This window comes from Sciurus vulgaris (genome assembly GCF_902686455.1).
Source record: "Sciurus vulgaris genome assembly, chromosome: 13".
Lineage (NCBI taxonomy): Eukaryota > Metazoa > Chordata > Mammalia > Rodentia > Sciuridae > Sciurus > Sciurus vulgaris.
In genome coordinates, this window is record NC_136474.1 from 12,737,767 (window position 1) to 12,753,809 (window position 16,043).

Below are 16,043 nucleotides of genomic sequence, written 5' to 3' on the forward strand. Positions count from 1 at the left end.
GTCGGCCCAGCCCTGAAGGCCACAGCATCACCCTGGGGACCGAGACACAGCCTCTGTGGGAAGACCCACACTGGAGCAGGGGCTGCTCCAGGGAGGTGCCCGGGGGCTGGCGGAGGCTCTCAGAGGGCAGCCGCCACACTCGGTCTCTCACGCAAGCCCAGGCAGAGTGGGGAGGGATTTGCCGTCAATCTGCCACTCCCACCTTCTCACAGGCACTCTGGCCACTTTTCAGATGACCATGCACTGCGGAGGGGACAGCATGAGACTCTTGAGGGATCACTGGGCACCAGCTCTGGATGGACATCACCTCCAAGGGACCTGAGATGCTGCTGTGGCCCACGATCCAGACTAGGGGATTGTGGGAACCAGGTGACCCCTGCAGATTTGACTCAGGTCCATTCCACGGGGGGCCAGGGCGTGTCTGAATTCATCCTGTGCTCACGCCCCAGCTTTAGAATCCAAAAGTGGAATAGATTACACTTGGCAACTGGCAGAATCCCATCGTTTCCCTGACCCGTGGAATGACCCAAGGGCTATTATGGTGGAATGGCCAAATGGAATATTCTAGAAATGCCTGTACCTCCTCAGAGGAGCACACCAGAAGAAACATGGCATCTCTGGAGGGATTGCAGAGATTAGTGCCACTGCGGAGCACTTGAAATCCGGTCAGTGACTCCTCACCACGCCTCTGCTTAACTCTCCTCTCTGACCTGTGCAGGAGGCAGATGGACTTTAGGAACCAACAGGGGCCCCTAGTAACTTGGTCAGTGGCGACACCAACCCCAGTGGCCATCTAGTTGGGCATTCTCTGCACGTCACCCACCATGTGGCACACAGCTGTGAAGCTGCAGGTGTTAACTCTGCTGTGATCAGCAAAGCTGCCCAGCAGTCTGGCAGGGCCAGCAGCGCCCCTTTGCTGAGCTCTGGGCAGGTGACACCTCCGTCTCTGTCGGTCTGACACACGGAGGCCGTCCTACCTGCACGGGGCTACCTCCGGCATCACGTTGGTTGGAGCTGGTGAGCAGGAAGTGAGCTGAGGCTGCTCATGAGACACGCTGCGGAGACACACGGAATATGGGCGGAAACAAATCCCACCACACTCGGGAGCCTGTCCTCTCAGTGAAATTTTCCAGGCTCCGTTGGCCCGAAGCTTGTTACAATGTTCCTTCCAAGGTCAAAGGTGAGTTTCTCCATCTAGCACCTTCTGCAAAAGAAACTCCAAGAATAACGACCTTTCAGGACCCAGGGAATACAGTGTCCTTTGGTGGTCACTGTGAGCATTTGTGGGTGATCAGAGACGGCCGGCGGGGTGCGTGTCCTAGGACGGAAAGGCCCCATGCAGAGCACTGTGTGATCCGCTGCCACCGTGGCCCTGGGACGCGCGGGCTTGAGGCGCTCCATGTGCCTCTGACAGGTGGGCTCCCGGGCGAGGTGCGAGCAGGCCCAGGTGTGCGGTGCAGCAGCTTTTCTCCTTCAGAGAAACAGCTTCTGGCTCGCATGGGCCAGCATGCCACTGAACCAGCCCCAGGAGCTGGAGCCAGGCGCAGGTGTGCATGGCAGGCCTCCCTCATCAGGCGGAAGTGCAGACGGGCTGACTTCTGGTGGTCAGCTCGGCCGTCTGACTGACCCTGGGGTGAGAGAATGGCACTCGGTAGAAAACTGACTTTGAATTCTGAGCTTTTCTGGGGTTAGCAGCACGCAGTCCAGAACCCTTGCCCCCAGTGGACAGCGGCAGTGGGCTGCAGCTCCAGGTGTGCTGTGCAGCCTTGAGGGGAGATGACACTGCCCTGCAGTGAGTGTCCCTGAGGCTGCCCTGTGATGTTCAGCAGGTTAGGAGTATCAGACACTCTGGCTTACGGTACCTTGGACTTTGCAGGGGCTTCTCCTAAGTTGGGGAGCGTCTGAGTCGGTGCAGATCCCCAAAGCACTGGTAAGTTCTGCAGGCCTGCCGTTCAGGTCTCATAGCTCCTGCCTGTGTCGGGCACCTTTACTCCCAACCTCCACCCGGCTTCCTTGGGAACCCTCCAGGGCCAGCTTCAGCAGAGGGGGAAGCTTCTGGTTTGGTTCACAAATGGCTTTACGTGATATGGATGCCCAAAGGTAGGTGAAGTAACGGGGGCGTGTGCTGCTTGGTGAGAGCTTCTGCGTGTGGCTGTGTGAGAGTCGCACCTCTGTCTTCATTTGCAAATTAGAAGTGGTTGATGAAGGTGTGTATGGGTCACTTTTCTGGGCTGGCGCTGTTTCCCAGAATCCTGGCACAGGTCTGCATGCATTGACCAAGGGCAGGTGGAAGGAGAACAGCAGCCGTTATTCTTCGAAGTTGGTTGTGGCTGGATATTGCCCTGGTCCATGTTCCGTTGCTGTAACAGAACACCTGAGCCTGGACATTTACAAGGGAATGAGGTTTTTTTGGCTCATGGGCCTGGAGGCTGGGAAGTCCAAGGGCATGGCGTCTGATCGACTTCTAGTATCACCTTGTGCTACTTCAACTCATGGCGGGAAGCAGAGGGGCCAGCGGGCAGGGTGGAGGAGAGAAGCGGCTGGGCTCCTGGACACTGCACATTCCTCCACGTGGCTCCACCCAGGACTCCTGCCCTCCCACGAGGCCCCACCTCCAGTGCTGCCACCGTGGCTGGTTTCAGCATGAGTTCTGGAGAGGACCGTCCATAGCAGGCGTGTGGGAGCCATTGGGCACCCGTAGTTTCCAGCTTGGTCTCCGATCCCCCGAGAATTGGTGGTAGAGTTGCCACAGAGCCCACCTGTCCCCGCTTGCCCACGCCCCTTCCTGGCGGCGGGAGGGCCACCACTTCTGCACTTCCGCAGTGGCTCTTCTTTCCGTTCCACCTTGGCGGAGGCTTGTGCCCGGCTCCCCAGCAGCCAGGCAGGCTGACCTGTCTGCCGGTGCGGGGTGTCGAAGTCCAGTCAGTGGCCCTTCTCTGGGTCCTGTGTCCCTACTTCCCTCCAGTCCTTTCAGCTCATTTCTGTGGCCGACAGGAGGCTGGCGGGAACTCAGCCATCCCTGAGGACAGCAGGTCAGGGCCTTCCAACAGGGGCACAGGGGCCACCGGCCCGTTTCCTGCCTTTCCTAGTGCACCCACAGGCCGCCTGGAGCCTGCGTCCGCAGAGGGCTTGACTGCCAAGCCTCAGTCTCCATGACCAGCTCCTCGCTCACTTTGGCTGGAAGGCAGATAGATTCACCGCAGACACCAAGAACACAGCAGGAATCATCGTGTAAGCTGGGCCCCAGAAGAAATGCTGGAACCCACGTCGGGGTCCCCTGCATCCACCAATTGATCTTTTCTGACTTTTGACTTCCTGACTCTGTTCATGGAGTCGGAGAGTAGAAGCAGACAGAGGAATCTGGAAATATTTCTTATCTGGAGTAAAAAAATGGAAAACCGAAGAATGAAAACTGTCCAAGACCCACTCAGGGTGCCCTCGGGTACCTGTGGGCTTCTAGAAGGGCTCAGGTCTAGAGGGCTTCGTAGGCGCTAGGTCCACTCAGGGTCTCATGCACCTAGGCCGGCTCCCCAGCCCTGAGCTGCAGCCTCCGCCCAGAGATTCCTAACAACTAATGCCCATTTAATTCGAGTATCTCTACAGGGCAGCGGGGACTTTTTAATGACGTGTTGCTAGACCTCACTTCAGAAGTGGCCACACAGCTGCAGGAACTACTGCCTGGAGCCTCGGGCTGACATGGCACTTCCCACGGATGTCTCTAAAGCCCCGTCCAGAGCTCAGTTCCGTCTTTGGGACCATTGGTGTCCAGAGCACTGTGCGCCTGGCTTGTTCACAGTCTAGTCTGGTGCTTTTGGAGAATGCCTCCATCTCTTAGGTGATAGTGTCCTCGTCTGTGAAACGGGCTGCCTGGATCAGAGGCAGATGATCCTCTCCAGTCAGCCCCATCCCGGGGAGCCTCAGGCGAAGGTGCTGGAACGCAGCGCACACGGGCCAGGCGGGAACCACCCCATCCGGCTGGGATCCCGATGCCCGGCTTCACCGCTCGCGGCTGGCGATGCAGCTTCGGTTCTCTCCACTCTGAGATGGAAATGCTGTCACCCGCCGACGTGTCCCTGGGAGGGGCTGAGGCAGACTCTGAACGCTGAGAACCATGCCCCCAGCACGCTGGAGTTCAGCCCGGTCGACCGCTCGTGCTATCAGCATTCGGCCGTCCCCACCCTTTGCTCCCAAATGCCACTGTGCTCCGATGGTATAGCCAGTGTGCGGTACAACACTGATTCCTGGATTCCTAAAGTGCATGCTTTGATCAGCAGGTCCAGGGTGGGGACCGAGATCTGTATTTCTAGGATGTTCCTTAGATAATAAGGATTCACGGCATGTTTTGAAATCCCTGCTCAGGGTCACACGCACGCACACATGTGCACACACTCCCACAATATTCACATCTCCTTAATAAGCCTATTGAAATAGAATCATAACAAAAAATGTATCCCTTAGCCTCACAGTAAAATGCTCTTGTGGACACTGTTGCCTCTTCTCAAGGATTCCAAATGACAGACGTGCTCTGTTCCACAGTGGCCAGCTCCCCGCAGAAGTTCTGCCTCCAGCTTCCAGGTGCCTGGGCAGCCCCGTCTTGGAGGGGTGCAGGGTGACGCCCGCATCTGGACTGTCTTCCACGTGAGGCACACATTGGGTTCTTTGGACCAGCAGGACGCTGCCCTGCCTGTCTTCCCACAGATGTTGGAGGACGTGAAGCTACAGCCCTGGCCAGTTAAAAAGCAGCCCTGAGCCCAGGCCCTCCGGGGTCATTCTGCTCCTGGCCGCATGTGCCTGGGTCGTCCCACGCAGCAGTACTCAGCCAGTGAGCTGCTTCCTCCCCAGCCCTCCCCCCACACCTCCAGGCCAGAACCCAGAGCGACGTGGGTGCATGTGCAGCCAGATGTCCCGAGGCAGGCAGGTGGGGGACAGCTATCTGGCTCTACGGATCATTCAGATTCCTTCCTCTGTCGTGCCTTCTCAAGGTTGCAGAAATTGAATTCAAACTCCAGAAACGCATGCCGGCCAGGCGAAGCGCCTGATGGTGCTGATTGCCAACACATGGCTGAGCAAGCCGGGGAGGCTGTGGGGACTGGTGGTGTTGATTAAGGGGGATGATCGCAAGAAACATCATTCAAAGCCCTGGCCCTCGCACACAGCACACGTTAAAAAAATCTGTTTTTCAAACAAAGCACTAAAACACAACAAGAATTCTGATGGAAGTATTTAATGGTCCTGAAGATGGAAACTTAATCTTGGACTTGACTTTCCAGGCGTGACGGAAAAGGCCACATAAAGCACGATGCTCTAGTTGGGATTTCTCACAGCTGTGGGTGCAAGTTTGAAATAAGGGAGATCAAATCAATGCCTGTGAAGTCTTCAGAATAAAGATAGCGTTAGGTTGCAAAGCAATGAATACTTTCTTTTTCCTAGAAGGAAACATGTCTGTCCTGTCAGCCAGGGATGCTGGTGGGTACCAGGCTAGGCCCAAGGCAAAAGCTTATGCTGAGAAAGTAGCCACCAGCTGCAAAGGGGTAAAGGGAGGGGTGTCCATGACAGCCTAGGTGCCTCCCCCAAGGCTCCCGGTTGGAAACCGATCCTGGCAAGTATCCAGGTTCCTAGGCTTGACTCAGTGACTCTGAAGGCGGGACTAGTGAGGAGCATGGGTTAGGGGCATGTGGACAGTGCTGGACAGAGGAGATGGTCCTGCTGCATGGAGAAAAGGAAGATCTGCAGCCCAGAACTCTGTTAAAGGGCTGCTGCCCATCAGCCATCTCACTGCTCTGCAGTTTTAAATTTAGGTCCACGCTGTTAAGGTAGCGTCCGCTGTACGAGCAGTGTGGGTTGCAGGGAGCGCCCACTCAGCTCTGGGGCTGGCAGGTGTACGCTGGGTGCCGTAGGGTGATTGCGTATGTGGCTTGCGACATGAGCAGATACGCACGGAGAGACTCGTTGCCTTTCCCACCCTCTGTTGGGTAGCTTTTCCTGAGGCTCCACTGGAGCAGAGTTGAAGGTGAGAACATTCCAGATGCAGAAAGAAGTGAAGCTGACCATTGACAGAGCGTCCTCACCCCCGGCTGGACGGGGGTTCAGCGGCCTGCCGGGTGCAGTAGCACTTGCCAAGATGTGCCCTGATCCCCAAAGATGCTCCGAGAGGACACTGCTCGGGCTGTGCCTGGCTCACCTTCAGGGTCACTGTGCCCTGGTGGGGCTGAGGGCGGAGGGGTGTGCGGCAGAGGAACGGCTCAACTGCATGTCCCCACGCGTCCCCGGGGCTGCTCTGCTGTCCCCAGTTCTTCCCTTGGGAACACTATGTATCTTTACTCATATGCGCATCTGGAAACACGTGTGGGGAACTGCGGCTGCGGGTGAGCTGTGGGCTCTGGGCAGCGCCGGGAGGGCGCTATGCGGGGGGATGGCCACCTCTCCATGGGCTCGATGCCGGAAGAGTCTCACTCCCCGTGCTTCTCAAACATGGACTCGTTTCACCTCCTGAAGAAGGAAAATGAAATGAAATTTGAATTTTCCCCAGTGAGAGGAACGAAATACTCTGAAATACAATTTTGTTGAGCAGTGTCTAACTCTGGAGGACCACAAACCAGCATAGTATCTAAGTTGTGCTGACTTTTATTTTATTTATTTTATTTTGTTTTTGCCCAAGAATCCATGGTGGCTCCTGTGGGGGCAAAATCTCCTCCATTAAGAATGCAAGCTTTGGGCTTAATATCAAAAAACCCCAAATAACCCAATCGATAAATGGCAAAAGAACGAAACAGACATTTCTCAGAAGAAGAAACACGAATGGCCAACAAATAAATGAAAGAATGTTCAACATCTCTAGCAATCAGGGAAATGCAGATCAAAGCTACACTAAGATTTCATCTCACTCCAATCAGAATGGCAATCATCAAGGATACAAATAATAATAAATGCTGGAGAGGACGTGGGGAAAAGGTGCACTCACATTGTCACTGGGACTGCAAATTACTGCAACCACTCTGGAAAGCAGTGTGGAGATTCCTCAAAAAACTGGGAATGGAACCACAGAAGACCCAGCTCTCCCCTGCTTGGTATGTATCCAAAAGAACTAATCAGCACATACAGGGAGACAGGCCTTCCAACGTTTGTCGCTGCACAACTCACCAGAATTGTGGAACCTGCCCAGATGCCCGTGGATAGAGGAGTGGACTAAGGGGACATGGTGTATATACACAATGGAGTTTTACTCAGCCATAAAAAGAATGAACTTATGGCATTGGCTGGTAAATGGATGGAGCTGGAGAACATCATGCTAAGTGAAATAAACCAGACACAGTCCAAGGTCAATGTTTTCGCTCATATTTAGAAACTAGAGCAAAATAAGGGGTGAAGGGGGAGAGGACATGATAGGGTTAGAGGCGAGATCAGTGGAGTAGAAGGAGACAGGGAGGGAGGGAGGAGGGAGGGGGGAGGGGCGGGAAAGGGGAGGGGATGCAGAATGGATTCAACAAAGCCACGCTGTGTGCACATATACATACCACGGGGAATTCCACCTTTATGTATAAGTGGAAATCACCAATCAAAAAAATCAATACATGAGTGGAAGGAAGACCAGTAGAGGAAGGAGAACGGGAGGGAGGAGGGGCCAGGCTGAAATCACAGTCCACACGTGTATGATTGTCCATTGGACCCAACTACTGTGTGTAACTATGATGCTCTAATAAAAAAGAAAGCACTGTCAATCCTGGTTCTCTGAATCAGACAATCTAATGCAGGAAGGGAAATTGTTTTCATAGGTGTGAGTCATTTAAAACGCCTCCCTCTGTGTGAGCAGGAAGACCTGTGAGCATGAGGTCCCACTAAGGAGAGGGCAGCACTTGCTGTGGCGAGAGCTGGCTGTGCTGATGTCGCTGACCATGGACCTCATGCCTTGTCAGACACAGCTGGGTCTGGAGGGTGTGACGGACACCAGCAGTCCATAAGGATGTTCCGGGGGGATGCAACAAAACTTGAAGCAAGTTGCTTCATCTGCAGGGGCTGCGTCTGGGCTTTTAGAGGGCAAGGGTCCAGCCTCCTCCCCTGCTATGATGGCTGAGAGAGGATGCTGGAGGGACCAGAGAGGAGGGAGTTGTCCTATAGTCCCCAGGGATCCCAAGCAAATTGAGAGTGAGGGTCCCAGTTCCTGATAAAGAGAACAGATACAGCGCCTACTAACCCCTGTCATGTGGGGCAGGGGTAAGAGCAGGAGTTCAAATCCTCGCCCCGTCAGTCTCCGACTGGGTGACCTTAGGCAGGTTGCTTCAACTCCCTGGGTCTCCCTAAGCTGTGCATTGGGGTGAAATCCCCTCTCTAGGTTGGTGAATATTGGACGACATGGAAGCGCTTGGATAGTGCCTGGCACTTGGTTAGCTTTCATCTGAACTTCCATTTAATCTTTTTCAGAAGTAGCAGTATGCTATAGCTAGCTAGTCACCTGGCTTCAGGAATGCCAGGCGACCGTGTGCTCACCCTCCCAGGCGCCATACTGTGACGTGGCTGGGTGGTGGCAGGGATGGTGTCCGTTTTCCCGTTAAGAAATGATTCACGGCAGAAATTACTATTGGTTGTTTTGAAGCAGCCTCGATGTTAGGTCGTTATGTTAGCCGTGAACCTTCTTCAGCCCAAGTTCTGGGTCTCGGCTCTCCTGGGTGAGAACTGGTGGGCCAGAGCAGGTCACTGGACTCCAGTGCCTCAGTGTCCTCTTCAGGAAACCGGGGTCAGCCACACCTCCGTCACGGCACCGCGGCTCGGTGGGGCAGGGCACAGCACACCCCATCAGAGCGGTGTCCTTGGTGCCCCTGAGTGTCTAGTGCCACCACGCTTCCTGTTGGACCAGGCGTTCTTCCTGTCCAGTGCAGTCGACATGCCTCACAGCTGCTGGCTCTGTCCCTGACTTTAGTCGGAGCCCACTGCCTCTGGACCTACCGGGAGACCCAGCGGGTGTGCCGCCTGACGCATAGGGCCACCTGCCAGGGTGAGGCCAGCAGGGAGGCGAGCTTCTCACAGGGGCCTTGCTGGGTCCCATGCTGACTGATCTGCGGCCCCTCCTTCCTCTGGGTTCCAGTTACATCTCGAATAAGAACGCACGCATTCTAGGGACCTGGGTGTAGCTCAGCGGTGGGCACCTGCCCAGCAGGATGGGGCCCTGATTTCCTTCCCCGGCACCACAGGAAAAAAAAAAAAGAAAAAAAAGAAAACAGTCCTGTATTTCATGATGGCCTAAGGCAGTTCAAGTGCAGGTTAAGAGCATTTCAATAAACATCCCTATTTTCCCAAGAATCATTGCAATTTTGGATTTTGTTTTATTTTATTCATTCACTGTTGTACTCATTCATTTATTTATTTTCCAGTCCCTCTGTGGAGTGCAATACTCTGTACCTTGTGGGAAGCACAAAGGAATCTGATTCTATACCTTCAAGAAATTTAAAATTTATTGCAGAATTTAATTTAAAAATTTAAAATTTATTATTTACGACTCAGATTTCAGGTGCGCCTGTGATCAGCTGTCACCACCCCCTGGGCAGTGTGCAGGAATGCAGGGGCGAGGTCTCGGCAGGGGACAGGAAGGCCCTGGGGGAGGAGCCCTGTGGCTGGGCACTGGGCAGGTCCAGGCTGGGCGGGCAGCGTGGAAGCAAGACAAGGCCAGAATCCAGAGAGGGCTGGAGGCCAGCCCCAAGTCTGCAAACTCTGAAACGTAGACCCTCAGGGAATAGTTTGGAGCTCCCCAGTGGTGGGTGAAAACGGAGTTTTGGAGGAGCAGAGGGCATGACTGGACCGAGGGGTAGGTCTGGGCCCCCATGTTCCCGGCGCCACCCCTTCGGACTGTGGCGGCTCCTGCGTTCCCAGCAGCAGCAGGGAAGTCACAGACAGGCCTCCTTGGGCCGAGGAGGATGCCGGTGGAGGGTCTGGTCTGGCTCTCAGCTCCTTTCCCTCCCACTCATTTCTCTGCAGTCTAGGCCTGCGGGGCGTCCATTCCACTCCTTGGTCGCAGCATCTGAGCTTGGCCTCTCCGGGCCAGAGCCCACCGTGCAGACAGGCCTGGGTCTCCACAGCACTGTGTCCTCCGGTGTGAGCTCATCCGTATTCTGAAGCACCCCATGGCAGAGAGGTCGTGGTCCTGTGCGCTGGCTGAGAAGAGCCCCGCCCAGGTGACACGGTCCTCAAGCCTGGGAACCTGGTGGTGGCCCTCTTGTCATTCCATGGTCTGATGTGCAGAATTCCTGGAGCGTGGGCAACCCCACCCTGCGTGATAAGATGAGTTGACTCCTCAGCCATGACAGCTGCCTCTGCTCTCAGCCCGACCTGAGCCCTACAGGGCAGACGGCGCCCCCTGCTCCTGCCACAGAGCTCTGGGCTCCTCGCCTGCTCATCAGTTGCCAGGTGTGTGCATGTGCCCCATCTGTCACCCAAGGCAGAGGCCACGCCTAATTGACTTTGTCAGTTTCCCTGGTGGATCAAGGGTGCCCTGCCCGCTGCTTCCCTGGAGAGTCCATAAGACCAGTGACCCAGTGGTTGAAGTCCAGCAGAGCTCTGAGCTCCTGCCAGGTCTTGGTGGCATCAGATCCTCTGATCCTTTCTTTTCTTTCTTTGGTACTGGGGATTGAATCCAGGGTTAGAACCACATCCCTAACCCTTTTAAAAATTTATTTAGAGACAGGGCCTTGCCAAGTTCCTTAGGGTCTCTCTGAGTTGCTGAGGCTGACTGGGAACTGGAGATCCTCCTGCCTCAGCCTCCACAACCTCTAGGATCAGAGGTGTGGCCACTGTACCTGGCCTCTGATCCTTGAGTGCATCCCTTGACCACTTGAAGGTCTGCAGGCCCTTCTGACTCAAGTGACTTTTCTCTTACATGTTGGAATTCTTTAGAATTCCGGTCCCAGTCCTCCCTGCACTCCGTGAAGCTGAACTTTGCTGGGCCCTCTCATCCTGTGCAGGACGCTTCCCACATCTTTCTCTCAAGGCCTTTCTCTGAGCCCGGGTGCTGTCTCTCCCCTGCCCTGAAGGCCGTCTCTCATTCTGTGAAGGTCCAGTCTGTTTTAATCAGCTTTTTTGCTGCTGCAGCTTAAAAACCTGCCCAGACAACTGTAGGGGGGGAAAAGTTTATTTGGGGGTTCACGGGTTCAAAGGTCTCAGTCCATAGACAGTTGGGCTCCATTCCTCGGGGCTCTAGGTGAGGCAGGACACCATGGCTGAAGAGTGTGGCAGAGGGAAGCAGCTCACATGGTGATCAGGAAGCAGAGACTCCACTTGCTAGATACAAATACCTACCCAAAGCCACGCCCCCGTGACCCCCTCCTCTAGCCACACCACCCACTTCAGTTACCACCCAGTTAATCCCATCAGGGGATTAATTAAGGGTTGGCTAAGATGCTCACAACTCCGTCATTTCTCCTTTGACCTTCTTGCATGTCTCACACGTCAACTTTGGGGGCACCTCTTGTCCCAACCATAACAAAGTCGTCACCTATGCCGTGTCCACTCCTCTCCCTTGTTTTCTGTGCTGGCTGGTGGCAGATGTCACCAGGGTCAGCTGTGACCCTGCGGGGTCCATCCATGAACAGATGCTGCAGGTCACTTCTCTGATTTCCCTTCCATCTCTAGGTCCTTCTGTCACTGTTGCTGGGACGCAGGTCACAGGGGTGACACCATTGAAGCTCTGAAGTTGGGTCTTATGCATTAGAATGTTCAGAATGCTTTTTCCTGGCTTGAGGTCTCTCCTGAGCGGAAGGAAGAGAAGTGACCATTCCAGAGGGCGTCCCTAGTGTCAAGGAGAGAAAAGTGTGCATGTTGGCCTGTGCCTGGGAGTTGCTCAGGCTTAGATCTGGCACATTCCAGTGTCCACCTGGTGGCCTCATCGCTGGGTCCCCCAGTGCCACCATTCCAAATGGCTTTAGGAGGCTCAGAGCTGCATAGGCTGGACGCCTTGACACCTTGGCCCCAGCGTCGTCTCTGCGGGCAACACTCATTCATCCATCCATTAAGTGCAAGTAAAGGGAAGGACCCAGCAGCCCCACGCCCAGGTCTATCCTCAACCCCTGGGGCCAGGGCTTGAACCCCGAGTGCTCGCCAATGCTCACAGCAGCTGGAGTCCTGATGCTGAAGGAGGGAAGCAACCCAAGAGCCACCAACGGATGAATGCAGAAACAGAACCTGATGTGCACACACGGGACAGCGTTCTGTCACACAGGAACAGAAACCCCATGATTTGTCCACGTGGACAGACCTTAAAATGTTGCGCTGGGTGAAACAGCTCGCCACAGAGGGACAAAGGGTGTGTGATTTCACTTATAGGAAATAGCTAGAGTAGGCAGATCGACTGAGTCACAGTAGATCAGAGGTTGCCAGGAGGCGGGAGAGCAGGGTGGGGACTTATTTCTTAATGGTTCCTGAATTTCTGTTTGAGGTGGTGAAAAGTTTTGGAACTGGATGCTGGTTGCACAACCCTGTGAATGTAATGAATGCCACCCAACTGCGGACTCAGAATGTGCACGTCCCCAAAGTAAAGATACAAATGGAAGAAACGTCTACCACAGTAGTTCTTAGGGTATTTGCAGAGTTCTTGGCCAGGAGCCAGGCCCAGGTGTAGCCCTGGGGCCAGCACAGAGCAAGACCCACAGAAGGGGCGGGATCCTCCTGAGGAGCCAGGAGAGCAGAGGCCTGGCAAGGCACACACCTCTTTTCGGTTTAGAATTCCAGAATTCATGTGCAGAGTCTGCTAGGTCTCTTTCTGTTCTGCAAATCTAGCGTTTTGTCCCGTTCTGGGGTGGAGGGGCCAGAGAGCAGGTCTGGCCATGGGCTGGGTCACTGGTTTCTGGAGGCCCTGCACTGTTCAGGCCTGGAGGCTGGCATGGACTTGGAAAGGCCAGGAGGACGTGATTCTCAGCGCCAAGCTCAGGGGAGGGGTGGGGATGGCAGGACCGGGGAGCCAGCCTGAGCGCCAGGCACCCTTGGTCCTCTGTGAGGACATGGGGATGGGAAGCCTATCTGAGCACCGGGCACCCTCCCTGCTCCATGGGGACAGCAGGACCTGGAGCCGGCCTGAGCGCCAGGCACCTTCAGCGCTCCGAGCTGGGTCAGAGCCCAGCGACCTCCAGGGGGCGCGCACGGACGGCTGCCCATCAGCGCCTCATATGGATGCTGATCAGAACCTACCCCCAGGGAAGGACGGTTCTTCTTTTTCTTCTTCATTTTTCCTTAAAAGACACAAAAAAGCAAAACCAAAAGAGTGCCCCCCCCCCCGTGTCCTTCAAAGCCCTGGCATCTTCAGATCTGGGTGCTTGAAGGCTGAAGCGGATCATAATTTCCGAAGGACATAATGTGCGTTTGAAATTCTTTTCCACATCAAATTAAATCTGTCTTGGATTGATTTCCTGGAAGTGTTTTTCATTAGAATAATGGTCCTCAGCTGAGAGATCACAGAATAAGATACCGCAGAAGGGGAACAAGGGGGTCATCCATTCCCAGGTCCATCCTCCAGGGAGACTCTCCTGACTGCTTCTGGGGTTCTTGCTGATGAAAATGTCCCTTCTCTAGGCTTGTCCCCAAGGAAGAGGCCCTGGGTCTGTGAGCCACCGGTTACTTAACTAGCAAAATCATTTTTTTCCCCATAGAAACTATAAACAAAAAAGGAATGAGGCTCAGTGAACGAACAGAATTCAACATGCATCCTGCTGGCTGCCAGTTCTTCTGTGGTGCCAAGACTGTGATGATTAATAAAGACCCTAACACTCCCAGGGGAGACTCTCGGGACTGACACAAAGTCCCATGGGTACCAGTGATGTTTTCCGGGTCTCAACATATGTTCTTCTGGGAGAAGCGACTCTGCCTGTTCAGCCTTACCTACAGAAGGCTCCAGAAGGGTGGAGGAAATCCTCCTGAAATTCTTTTCTCTCCCTCCTCTCTGATCCATGACTTGTTTACTGCAGGCTGTTAACAGCCTTGAGAGTGTCTTTAATCCTGAGCCAGGGTTTTTAAATATAATACATCAATAACAGGTAATTATTCACTTTGAACCCTTTGCCCCTTTGCCCCATACCCTGCGGGACGAGGCTTGGAACTTTAAGCACTGTAACAGATTCTTCCCATCAAAGTGTCAAAACTCATAAGGGCTGTGTCAAGGAATTCGTTTGCTTACTTTAATCTGCCTGCCCTCTCTCTCTTTGTATCAGAACTCTCGCTGCAGGCCTGGTGGATTACTGCTCTGAGGGCTAGTTTTCATCCTGGTGGGTTTTCTTGAAGGCAGCCCTGAAAAATCTGCCCCCGTGAGCACAACCCTGTGGCCTTGAAGAAACACACCATTCCTGTTTATAATGTGTCCAGGAAGATCCGGTCAAATTCAAAACTTCCTTCTGCTCCGTACCGATCTTTGATCTGAGCAGCCTGGACACCACTGGCTCCTGTGTGGTGTGGACTGTGCCCTGCCCTGCAGCTCCTGCCACCAGCGTTGGGGACCGCAGGGGCTTGTTTGCACTGTGGGCCAGGGTTGGTGATGGATGGCCCGGTGTTGGACCCTGTGAGCTCCTGGTCTGGCCTTCGTGGAAGAAGCTTCCCCCAGAGTGCTCTCCACGTCCCTGGGCACCGCCTGGACCCCGTGGGCTTATTCCCCTCACGGAAGCCTCAGGTGCGTTCTGCACGGGTTTCCCTTTCTGACCCGTCGGAGACTCCTGTCCAGTGCTCCAGCGTTTTGCCGAATCGCCGCACCAGTGGTGCGGGTCTGCTTTCCCGTCTGCTGAGCTCTCCCCTGCCTTGCAGAGGCTCCCTTGCAGGGGTGAAGGGGCTTCCTCAGCATCAGCTAAAGGGGTTCACGCACAGATGCCGGTCACTGGAGGAATCGTCGGTGTGCAGGGCAGGTGGGGTCCAGGAGCTCTGTGGTTACTTCCTGCCTCAGGCTGGCCTCAGGCTGTGGCTCAGCACTGATGGGGCCTCAGTGAGAGGCAAGGAGAGCCCCAGGCGTGGCTGAGGGGATGGCCCAAGGTGCTATGGACCTTGGAAGACTTACCTGTGTGTCTATGTCCGACAGCCCAGCAGCACGGATTAATCCTGTGATGTTCCTCAGTTGACCTTCTTGATTGCTGATGATTGAAATGCACGTTGAATGTGGAAGTCACAAGATCTAATGGCTGCTCTGGAGGCTCACTTGGGACGGTGACTAATGACGCTGAAATGCTCACTCTTAAGTTTGATTTCACCGTTGACCTTGCCGGTGCCCTCTGGCCTATCGCCTAGCCTTTCCGTGTCTGCGTCCCCATGGTTACGATGGCGACAGACACCGAGGGGCCTCTCCGTGCATGATGAGCGACCCTTTTTACTTCTTCAGACCTCTGCCGAATGGGAAGTCAGAACATCCTTCATCTGTCAGTGTGATACACAAAGCAGTGAGGTTCAGAAGAGAGTACTTTCCTAACGTGCGCAAGGCCCTGGCTTTGATCTCAGCACTGCAAAAATAAAATAAAATAGCCCTAAGCTTGAGTATCTTGAGGACCAGTGGACTAGAGGACTAGTGACTGGCTGCCTTGCCCTTCCCAGTGGTTGCTGTGGCAACCGGAGTGCGCCGGGGCTCGGGGCTCGGGACTCAGAGTGGGCGTGGCTTGAAGGCAGGGGTAAGGCCAGCAGCTGATGTCCAGGGGGCCTGCCTTTTGCCCTTGAAATAGCTCCACAGAGGGGGCTGAGGTCGGTGAGGAGACAGCGGATGGGGCGGGGGAGCTTGGAGGAGCAGGTGGCCATGGGTCCTGCTTCTCTGCCTGGAGCTTCTCTCCTTCCCATCAGGACTGACTACAGGCTAGGCTTCCACAGCCTGCTCGGGTAGCTGACAGGGCTGGACCAGGAGGGTGGTCGATCACTTTTCACGGGCCACTGCACGTGGGGGCTGTGCTTTCCTGGGTTGATCTGCAGCTCCATGAGCAGTTGTGGAGACTGGGGGACTCTTATCACCACCACCCTGGATCCCCACACTGGCCGGCTGTCAGAAATGTGGAACTCATCATCATGCATTCCAAAGTGGGTACGAGGAGTAGCCACGGATATTGATG

The 16,043-nt window shown here is 54.8% G+C and overlaps 1 long non-coding RNA gene across 1 annotated transcript; it reads left to right on the forward strand.

The window, feature by feature from the left end:
• Positions 1-237: 237 nt before the first annotated feature.
• LOC306643037 lies at positions 238-15,803 on the forward strand. The gene is made up of 3 exons (XR_013758805.1): positions 238-1,180; positions 13,626-14,009; positions 14,184-15,803. It is a non-coding gene; the product is annotated as an uncharacterized lncRNA (long non-coding RNA).
• Positions 15,804-16,043: the final 240 nt, after the last annotated feature.